The 9,997-nt window shown below is 32.7% G+C and overlaps 1 long non-coding RNA gene across 1 annotated transcript; it reads right to left on the bottom strand.

The window, feature by feature from the left end:
• Positions 1 to 8,912: 8,912 nt before the first annotated feature.
• LOC140821168 (uncharacterized) lies at positions 8,913 to 9,997 on the bottom strand. Its single transcript, XR_012115664.1, has 2 exons — positions 9,951 to 9,997; positions 8,913 to 9,139 (listed from the first exon to the last, which is right to left on the bottom strand). It is a non-coding gene; the product is annotated as an uncharacterized lncRNA (long non-coding RNA).

The raw sequence follows: 9,997 nt of genomic DNA, 5'->3' as shown, positions 1-9,997 counted from the left end.
TTTTTCTTTATGAAATGTATATATAGTTTAATTTAATTAAATTGTCAGTATGTTGACAAACAAGTTTGTACAGTTAGAGTTGAAAAAATATGTCAAACTATTGAATGGGCAGGATATTAATTTCGTGGTGCAAATTAGTGGGCATTATGGAGTGTGCACCGTCGTGCAAATGGAACATAAAAAAGTAGCCATTTGCAGGAAGAATGGGGACAGGGGGGTTTTGAAATATCTGAGGTCCTAAAGAAACATTGACAAAATTAAATAAAGTCATTACATTATATATGAAGCAACATGCAGATAAATATGGCTACACATTATACATAAGGATATCAATTAAGATGGTTTTCTAAATTTATCTATTTTGCATTTTAGTTCTGTAAATTAGGTTGTGTTTTTGTTTTTGATTTATTTTGTGTTCTAGTTATTTAAATTAGATTGTATTTTGGCTTTTGATCTTTCTTAAAGAGTGTTGATATGACGTCAGATACATCGGTATTTTTCGGTAACACATTAACATTTTTCGACGAAATTTTTCTGCGACACTTCAGTATTGTGGCAAAAAGACCAAAGGCTAAAACGTAATCTAACTTATATGATCAAATCAAATTTGAATAATTATAAGACCAATATACAAAATAAGTAAATTTAGAGGATCGTTTTGGTCATTTTTCCATATATATATATATATATATATATATATCATATTGGAAATTATTGGATAAAATTAGTTTAAAATTAATTAAAGTATTTGTTTATATGCAAAAACTTGTGTGAGACGGTCTCATGAGTCTTATTTGTGAGACAGATATCTTATTTGTGTCATTCATGAAAAAATATTATTTTTTATGCTAAAAGTATTACTTTTTATTGTGAATATCGGTATGATTGATCCGTCTCACATAATAAAGATTCGTGAGACCGCCTCACAAGATATCTACTCTTGTTTATAATAAAATAATAATGATAAATATTTGAAAAATGGTCAAAAAAATAATTAGGAATCATTTATTGGATGGAAAAGAAAGGGAACTATACTATATATAAATTAGTCACAAATAAATTTACATTTGTTTAACATACACACAGAGATCAACGCGGGGCCGGTAAGCTTGCTGGATGAGAATTGGACATTTGGTGGAGCAGCGTTACTTTAGTTCAATGGCTGTCCTATTTATTTATTTATTTAAAAATAAATGTGAACCGATTGGCTTTGTAGTGGCCGCCAGATGATGGGTAGGGCAGGTTGAGAGTATTAGAGGACTTCATTTTTAGTGAACAAAAATCTATTATGCTTCTTAAAATATTGACACTTAAACGCATAATGTTGGAGACAATGCAATGATATTGACACTTAAAACACATTGAATAATACATAATGTAGGGGACAATGCAATGATAAAGATAATGATGATGACAAGGATAATTGATGGGAAATAATAATAGTTCATAACAGAAGAACAGTCGAGATGTGTAATATGAGCTACCGTACATAAAACGAATGGATAATAGATGTTACCAAGTAATTTGATAGCAGGTCTGTGAGAACTTGAATTTCCAGCGGCTAAAAATGTTTCAGTAGCCATCAAAATTTCAGCAGCAACTCATATTTCAGAAGTTGGTATTTTTCCAGCAGGCATGTATTTTCCAGCAAACAGAATCCAGCAGTAGAAGAGTGAGAAAGCAGCAGCAGCAGAAGAGCGAGGAAGCAGCAGACAGTTACGAATTCAGCTTAGACCTGTAACCGAAGCATTTAACACGAAATAAAGATTGTTAATGTCAGATTATGGGCCTTAATTGGAAGGCTAACAGTCAGAATTTCACCTATAAATATCACCCTCAAATATCTGAATTGGTTTACCAAAATCTTGAGTTATCACTTTAAATTAGAGCTAAGAGAGTGTATTTTCGAAGCTGTAAAATCCAGTAGCAAGGCAAGCAGATTTCCAGACTTCAACCGAAATCCTTTAGCAAATTACGGTAAGTGGACTTATGTATAAATATCTTGAAACTCGTTTGATGATTTCTGATTTAAAGCAAAGTACTCTTGATTTCTGATATCTGATTTTGAAGCACTGAAACTTAGTGAACTAATGGTAGGAATATATATTCTGAACATTACTGATTACTGATTACTGGCCTCACCCCTTAGAGGAGAGAACATATAGGGGACTGATATCAGTTTAGCCATGAAATTCACGAACGTGCTCAGTGCTTATTTGATAAACTTCTGATTTCCGACTACTGAATACCGATTACTGATTTCTGAACACTGATTTCTGTTATGAAAATAAGAATTTTCTGTATTTTTCGTATTACTGTTCTGTATGAAAATGATTTCGAAAACTGGGAGTTATTCCCGCCTCCGCTTACTGAGTGACAACCATATCACTCACCCACCAAACCCATCTCAGATAAGAGTACTGAAGAAATGTTAGAAGAAGAAGAGCAGATCCAGTTCTGGGGCTGGTGAAGAAGACTGTTGTTCTCAATTTATGTTTATTTTTATTCCGCTGCATATACTGTAATATTTGGTTTTACAATTCCGCTGTAAAACATTAGTGATTCGAGTTGTATCAGACAATGAACTATTTCATATTATGAATAAAAGTCTGGTTTCTGAATTTTATACATCTGAGGCTTGTTGTTTTTGAATGAGAATTTGAGAGCAACGCCGGTGTCGACCAACCCCCGTCCCGCGGCGTGACAAGGTCAACGCCAACCATTTTCTATAAGAATTGATGGTGTTTGTTTTCATAAGCCCGAGCGGTAAAGATCGACCGCCCGAGCGCCAATGTTGCTGTAATATTCGTCGCGGGCAGAAAGTTCGGCGCCCGGGCGGTATATTTTGACCACCCGAGCGCCAAGGGTGCCTTCAGAAATTGTTGGACAGAAACTGCCGCGCTCGAGCGGCAGTTTTGCACCGCTCGAGCGCCGACCGTAATTCACAAAAAGATAACACGTTGCTCGGACATGCAACGTAGAATATATATATGTATATACAGATAAACATTTACAATTCAGAAGAATAGAAAAGCACCGAGACTCTCCGTGAAAATCCTTACGCCTTTTTATTTCAATCCGTCCGTTAGATTTTAAATCCGACTTCGGTACCGAGTTCCTAGCAACGTAGGCTACAACTGGATGTAAGTTTTACTACGTTTTAACATGTTTTGAAATTATGATGTTGTTAGAATTGAATACACATCATATATGTTGTTCTTGACATGTTAGACAGCGTAGAATCGAAGTCAGATTAAGAAACAAACTGAATATGGAATTGTTATGAATTTCAGAATGGGATTGACTGGAATTGATATCAGATTTGCGCGGTGGTTGATTGTAAATGTTGGGAATTAATATACACTGATATAGTATTATCAGTATCGCAAGATTGTACTGTTGTACTGTCAGAATTTGATAAAACAGAGATATTGTGATTTGATTAGAATATTGATGCAGAATATTGGTATTGTCATTGCCAGATTGAACAGTGACAGACGTTGAATCAAGACTTTGATTGTATCAGAACGACAGCAAGAAAGGTATAAATTAATGTTGAGTTGGGATTGCACAACTCAAGTGAGGTTTGACTTGAGTTTCCCTAAAGCACATACTTTATTTTATTGCATTGATATTTGCAGATTATCAGATTGATATGTTAATGTATTGACTTAGAACAGAGTCAGAGTCCGAGTCTAGGGCAGACAGCCTAGCTAGGGCAGAACCGCCGAGTCTTTCTCAGAACCGATAAGACTCTAGACTTACGGTGTATCGAAGAACTTCAGATGTAGATCGACGTCTATCTCAGACACATTCGATACAGCATACCAAAGTCTAAATTAGATTGGGATCCCTAGATTTGAGATAAGATAAGATTAGATCACGAGTCATTGATTCATGTAGTCAGATTAGATACATGCTTCGATGTTTGTTTATGCTTTTATATATGTTTTATATGATTGCATGTAGTACATTGTTTATACTGGGATATTTATATCTCACCGGAGTTATCCGGCTGTTGTCTTGTTTGTATGTGTGCATGACAACAGGTGGGACAGGTACAGGGTCACAGAGATGAGGACAGATCGAGATTAGAGTGGTGATTCCGGACTTGGACTAGAGATAGGGTTTAAACACTTGATAGTAGTTGTTGAACCTGAGTATGTATGATTGTATATTTTATCAGATTTGTACTTTTATACTGATATGTATAGGAGTTTGATTTCATTACCTTCCGTATTTTAAAAAAAAAATTAGACTCTGTTTACTATAATTGATTAATTAGTCTCAATCATGATTAAAAATATGATTAGCGTCCGGGTCCCCACAGTGAAATGAGAACCGAATCGATTATATTCCATTCTTGATTTCGATGATTTTTTTTTTTTAGAAGTTTTGACGATTGACGAATTGGGAATGATGATTTGGTTTGCTGGCTCATGAGTTATCAAACTAATTTTGTTTAATCATTTTAAAAATTATATTATAAAAATTTATGCTTACTTTTTTTTCCCAATTTTTTAGGGACCTCGTGACATACAACCGAAACGACTCCCACTGGATAGCCGCCCCTTTCTCTCTTTTTACATCCTCGTGGACGGACGAAAGAAGAGAAGTTACAGAATGGGGCAGTGAAGGCTCGTGAAGTAGACAACAAGCAGGCGTAAGCGGTTTTAGCAAGTCAATTTCTTTCCCGCTTAGCTATGAAGCAAGACACTTTATTTCCCTATAAAAAGAAATGCAAGGTTACCTGGTGTCGATTGCTTTTATCTTGAGTGAAGATCTCCAATTATATTTCAATTTGCGAAGCGAATTTGATACGATCAATATATTTAAGGTAGAAACAGAGTTGTTGCATTGTTCATGTTCCACCTTTGTCTGTACATTTTTAAAGAAAATCCCAAGTAATATATTAAAGTAAAATCGAGACTTGGAAAAAGAAATTTAATTATATTTCTTTCGAAAAAAAATTTAAGGTAATATTTACACTTCATTTTTTTCTAATCGCGTTCCACTATGATCTTTTACACTAAAAGTTGACAAATGTACCCGAATTATCCGATCAAGTAGAAACTTTGAAATTTACACTACAATAAGATTTTTCAAAATTAAAATTTACAATTTCCATGTAAAATAATGTTAATGTTTTAATTAAAAAAATTAAAAATTAAAAAGATAGTGTAATTAGTAAAATATGAAGAGCACTACGAATAAGCAATTGCTTGCGATCACTCAACTTGGTTTGTCCTGAATCTATAGATATTCAAAAGATCCTGAATATTCACCGACATACAATATATTACAAAGTAGACATTTTTTTAGTTCATTTAAGTCCAAAATCCCAAAGCAATTAATGGTATTCAATAAAAGTCCACAGTAGAATTGGAGATATGATTCACAATAAATCATACATTATGCATTAAGTGGACTTTGAAAATGACCGAATAAATCTACATTCCTCACGAGTTCGAGTTCGAGTTCGTTCGTGTTCGATTCGAAATTCAAACTTTTAGGTGTTGGGTAAAAGATGCATATTCTTTGTATTATTTCGATTATTAATACGATGTATATGGATCGGTATTATAAATAATATTATACCATTGATCATAAAATATCGATTGCTCGTTGAACCATATATGCGAATTGCGTGAAAGTAAAAAGTTACAAACTGTATCACTTTATTTACAATCACTTATCTATCGTGATAAAAAAATCTCTTAGTTCAGTTCAGTTCAGTAGAACATAAGTTTCCAAAACCTAATATCGTAGGTTCAAATTTTATATATATAACGTGATTTTTTCTTTGAAGATCAAATTAGACCTTCTGTTAATTAAAGAGGAGGTCAAAAAAATTTTAATTAATAAAAGGTCCTACCGATCATACACGCCTGTATTCTGAATATGCAAGTAAGAATAATCAAGCACAGAAGTGGTTTTTTATTTGGCAAAAACTTGTGTGAAATAGTCTCACGGATCGTATTTTTTGAGGCATATATTTTATTTGGGTCATCTATGAAAAAATATTACTTTGTATGCTAAGAATATTAATTTTTATTGTAAATATCAGTAGACCCGTCTCACAGATAAAGATTCGTTATATTTTGTTAAATCTTCGCACAGATACTAAAGGCAATTTATTGGTTAATTCTCGTTTAAGAAAATCGAGCTTTGTGAATTGACAAGACGGGTCGGGTGGTGCTCGGATAGATTCCCCTATTATGGTCCGATCTGACTTGGACTATTTCTTGCTACCAAATAAGGGAATTGCTCTAATTCTGCTTCCGAAGTCAAAATTGTTGGCCATGTAAGTTAGACTCATTGAACAAATATGTGGATTTCACAGCTATACAAAAAAAAAAAAAATGGATAATTGGATGCTCCACGGGAATAGTTCCCTCGTGGTATTGTCGAACTTCCCATCTGACTCGCTCTAGATTTATTTGGGTCCAATATGACTCTAAATATCTACATGTTTGAACAAAAACAAATGTTGATTTTTAAGAAAATTTTGCAGTTGACTTGAATAAGCTCCATTTAATGTGTCCACATTCAGTCTTACGAAAAGTTTTAATTAGAGTTAAAATTTTTATGAGACAGTTTTACGAGTAACATTGTGAGACGGACAAAAAATTTACTTTTTATGTTTTATATTTTATTGTGATATGAAAAATATTACGTAATTTATGTTGATTTGAGTTAAAGTAGTATTGTTTTTTATATCAAAAGTAATACTTTTTACTACGTGTATGTATCAGGTCGATCTGTCTCACGAATACCGTTGTATAGGATACTCACTCATTAATCAGAGACTTTTCTATGTATAAATCGGTCCCTTTCATCAAGATTATCTGCCCCGTCGCCTAAGATGTGTTGATAAACCATAGTTATTGTCCTTTTTCGCAATTTGGTGGACAAGATGACCATTATCGCACTATGCTACAGTCTAAAATTAGAAGTTTAGTATTTAATTATTTGTTGGTTGGAATTAATTTATACAGTATATACTTTATATGGTAGTTAAATATCGGTGAAAGTAATCTGATTTCCCATGTATTTTATTTTACTGGATATATTATTTTTTATTGGATTTATAACCATATCTATAACTGTCATTTATTATTAAATAAGACAGTTGGAAATAAAATTTTGTAAATTCTTGACAAGTGGGTTAGGTTTATTTCAAGCCCACATATATACCTAATTAAAATTTGTGTAATACAATATATCTTATATATTTTATTTATGACTAGTGGATAGGAGCTCACGTGTTATGTTGCATGTGTATAATGCAATATATGAATATTATAAATTTGCATGTATGCAATATCTTTTGATTTTGAAAATATTTAATTAATTTAGGTATGTAACCTATTTTTTAAGCGCTCTTAGGTTATATTTTTTGGTGAAATATTTGTTATGATCGGTGAGAGACAAGTATTGAGCTTCAATAGTTCGATTATTGAGATATTGAATACCGAGAAATTAAATCGAGTTTGATTTTCAAACAAATCGGATGATACTAAAAATAATATGTCTAAAACTGATTAACATTTTGTAAAGTATTTGAAAGATATGCAATTTGAATATATAAAAACAATTTAGTTGAATTCTTTATTTACCAACAACTTTGTATGTATGTAGCATTTTGGTATTTTATAGAACACATAAAATGCTTCAATATTGTCTACCAAAACAACAATAAGTAAATGTGATAAAGTAACAGACACAGATTTGTTTATGGAAGTTTGAATGTAAAATCCTTCCGCGTCTCCCATTTTTCCATTGACGGAAAATTTCACTAGAAGACTTTGATTTATACAAGTTATTTTTACAAACTCTATCCAACCGATGTCACGCTCTCGATTAGAACTCCTAGCACGCTCTCAATGCTCTTGACAACAATTCAACTACCAAATACAAATTCTTTAATGTCTTTGTGCAAAGATCATCACTTAACTATTCTATCAAGTTCATCTCTCTTTTGTTGAACTCAAGATTTAATTCGAACTGAATTCGAGCATTTTTGGTGGAACAATTATTCTTCAGCAATAAATCGAATAGTATGTGAATATGTTCAAATCTATCGAGTCGAACTTGAACACAAGCTTTAATTCGAACTGAATTCGAGCATTTTTGTGGGAGAAATTATTCTACAATATGTATGGACTTATGTTGATTCTGATAAGATTATTTGAATAGATTCCTACAAAATAAAGAAAGTAGTATTTCATTATAAATCAAATTCTTTTAAATATTAAAAATCAAATATAGAGTTTAAGAAATTTAATATTCTAGAAAGCCATATTTTTTATGCAAAATCTTATAAAAAAAGGAAAAAATTAGGAGATACAATGTGTTTGATTTTCTTTCAAGAATGATTAATGATATTATGATGAGCAATTGAAATATATAAACAGGTAACTGTAGAACTAAAAGTCAAATGAATATGATACATGTTACTGTATAACAAGTCTACAACCCACAATTACTGTAAAACTAAAGTCACTGTAGAACACGTCTCTAGCGGTTTGTCTTTATCCACCATCTTATTATCGATTGGGGAATGACGGGGTTCTTGTTTTGATAAAGTCTGTTCTGCTGCACTCGATTATCTGGTGTATGTAATATATATATATATATATATATATATATATATATGTAACTTTTCTTCTTCGGTAATGGATCGGATTATGTTTCATACAAACATACTCTACATATGTTCTCATTTTTGGACATTATTTTAGTTGTTTGGTGCATATTCGTCCAGAATTGGCAATTTAGTTTATGCACGAAACAAAAGGCTGGGTCAGCATAGATTTGGAGATGTGATTATTCACTGATGTAATGATTCAGTGATTCTCAACTGATGCAACTTCGTAACAACTACACAGAAAATAAAGCAACAACCGACGAGACAAACTAATGAAATGTATAATCACCATCTATGATACTCGTACAAAATGAAGCAATACTTGGTTTTGCATAAATTCATAATGCTTTGGGTTCAACAAGTAGGGAAAAAGCATAAAGACGCAAAAATGGAATGACGCTTGTTTAGATAATCCCGATTTTGTTGGCGACGTCCAAAGCATCATAGTCGGGAGTCAGCCTAACATAGGCCTTCTTGGTTCCATCCGGCCTGTAAGGGATAAAATACATAAGGGCAAGGAAATCTGGTCAGTTGGCATAGCAAAGATCATACATTTAATTTGCAAAAAACAAAGTTAGATGGAAGTCAGGTGTTTTCCCTAATTTCGGTGTCAAGTTTGAGTAGCACACTCAATCTCGAGTCCGGAGAAAATTTAATTGCCTGAGCTTTGATCGGAGACATTTTCTAGCTCAAGATTGGCTGGAGTAACTTGAGCTGGAGCTCGACAAGCTCAATTATCAGTCGAGTCTCGACTGTTTATTGACAAAAAAAACGCATCTAAGCCTTTTAAATTAGTGCTCAATCTACTAGCGCTAACTCAAGTCTATACTTCACCTGCACCCCTAAAGAACAGGACATAGAATTATTTGTAAAAAATCCAGAACATTAAATAGTATAAGTGAAAAGGTCAATCGTATATTTAGCACTTGGAAACATGATTGGTTTTGCATTCAAAAGGCATCATTTTCTAACCTTCAAAAACAAAATGGGAAAAAACTGCATTTCTACGTCATTTTCATTATTTTATCATCACAAATTACTATAATTTTCATTCGTCCCTGATAATACCCAGTTATCAAATCTTATGGTTTAGCCACTGCAGTAAATTTGGACTCTTTCTAAAAATGAAAAACCAAACATGAACTTCATTCCCCAATACATTTTCGGAAAATCATTTTCCCAAAACAAACCTCGAAAAAAATGGGAAAAAAAACCAAGCAAACCCTAAGATTAGCACACTGTAACCGATGACAGAAAAAATATGTCTATAGAACCATGGCTTATAGAATGGTTTTTTCACCTGATAAGGGTGTTTACTTTCTTGGTCTGAATGTCGTACATTTTCTT

Source organism: Primulina eburnea, unplaced genomic scaffold, assembly GCF_022965805.1.
Source record: "Primulina eburnea isolate SZY01 unplaced genomic scaffold, ASM2296580v1 ctg443_ERROPOS1800000, whole genome shotgun sequence".
NCBI classification, from domain to species: domain Eukaryota; kingdom Viridiplantae; phylum Streptophyta; class Magnoliopsida; order Lamiales; family Gesneriaceae; genus Primulina; species Primulina eburnea.
The sequence above is the reverse complement of the archived record's forward strand: the minus strand, read 5'-3'. Positions and strand labels throughout refer to the sequence as shown.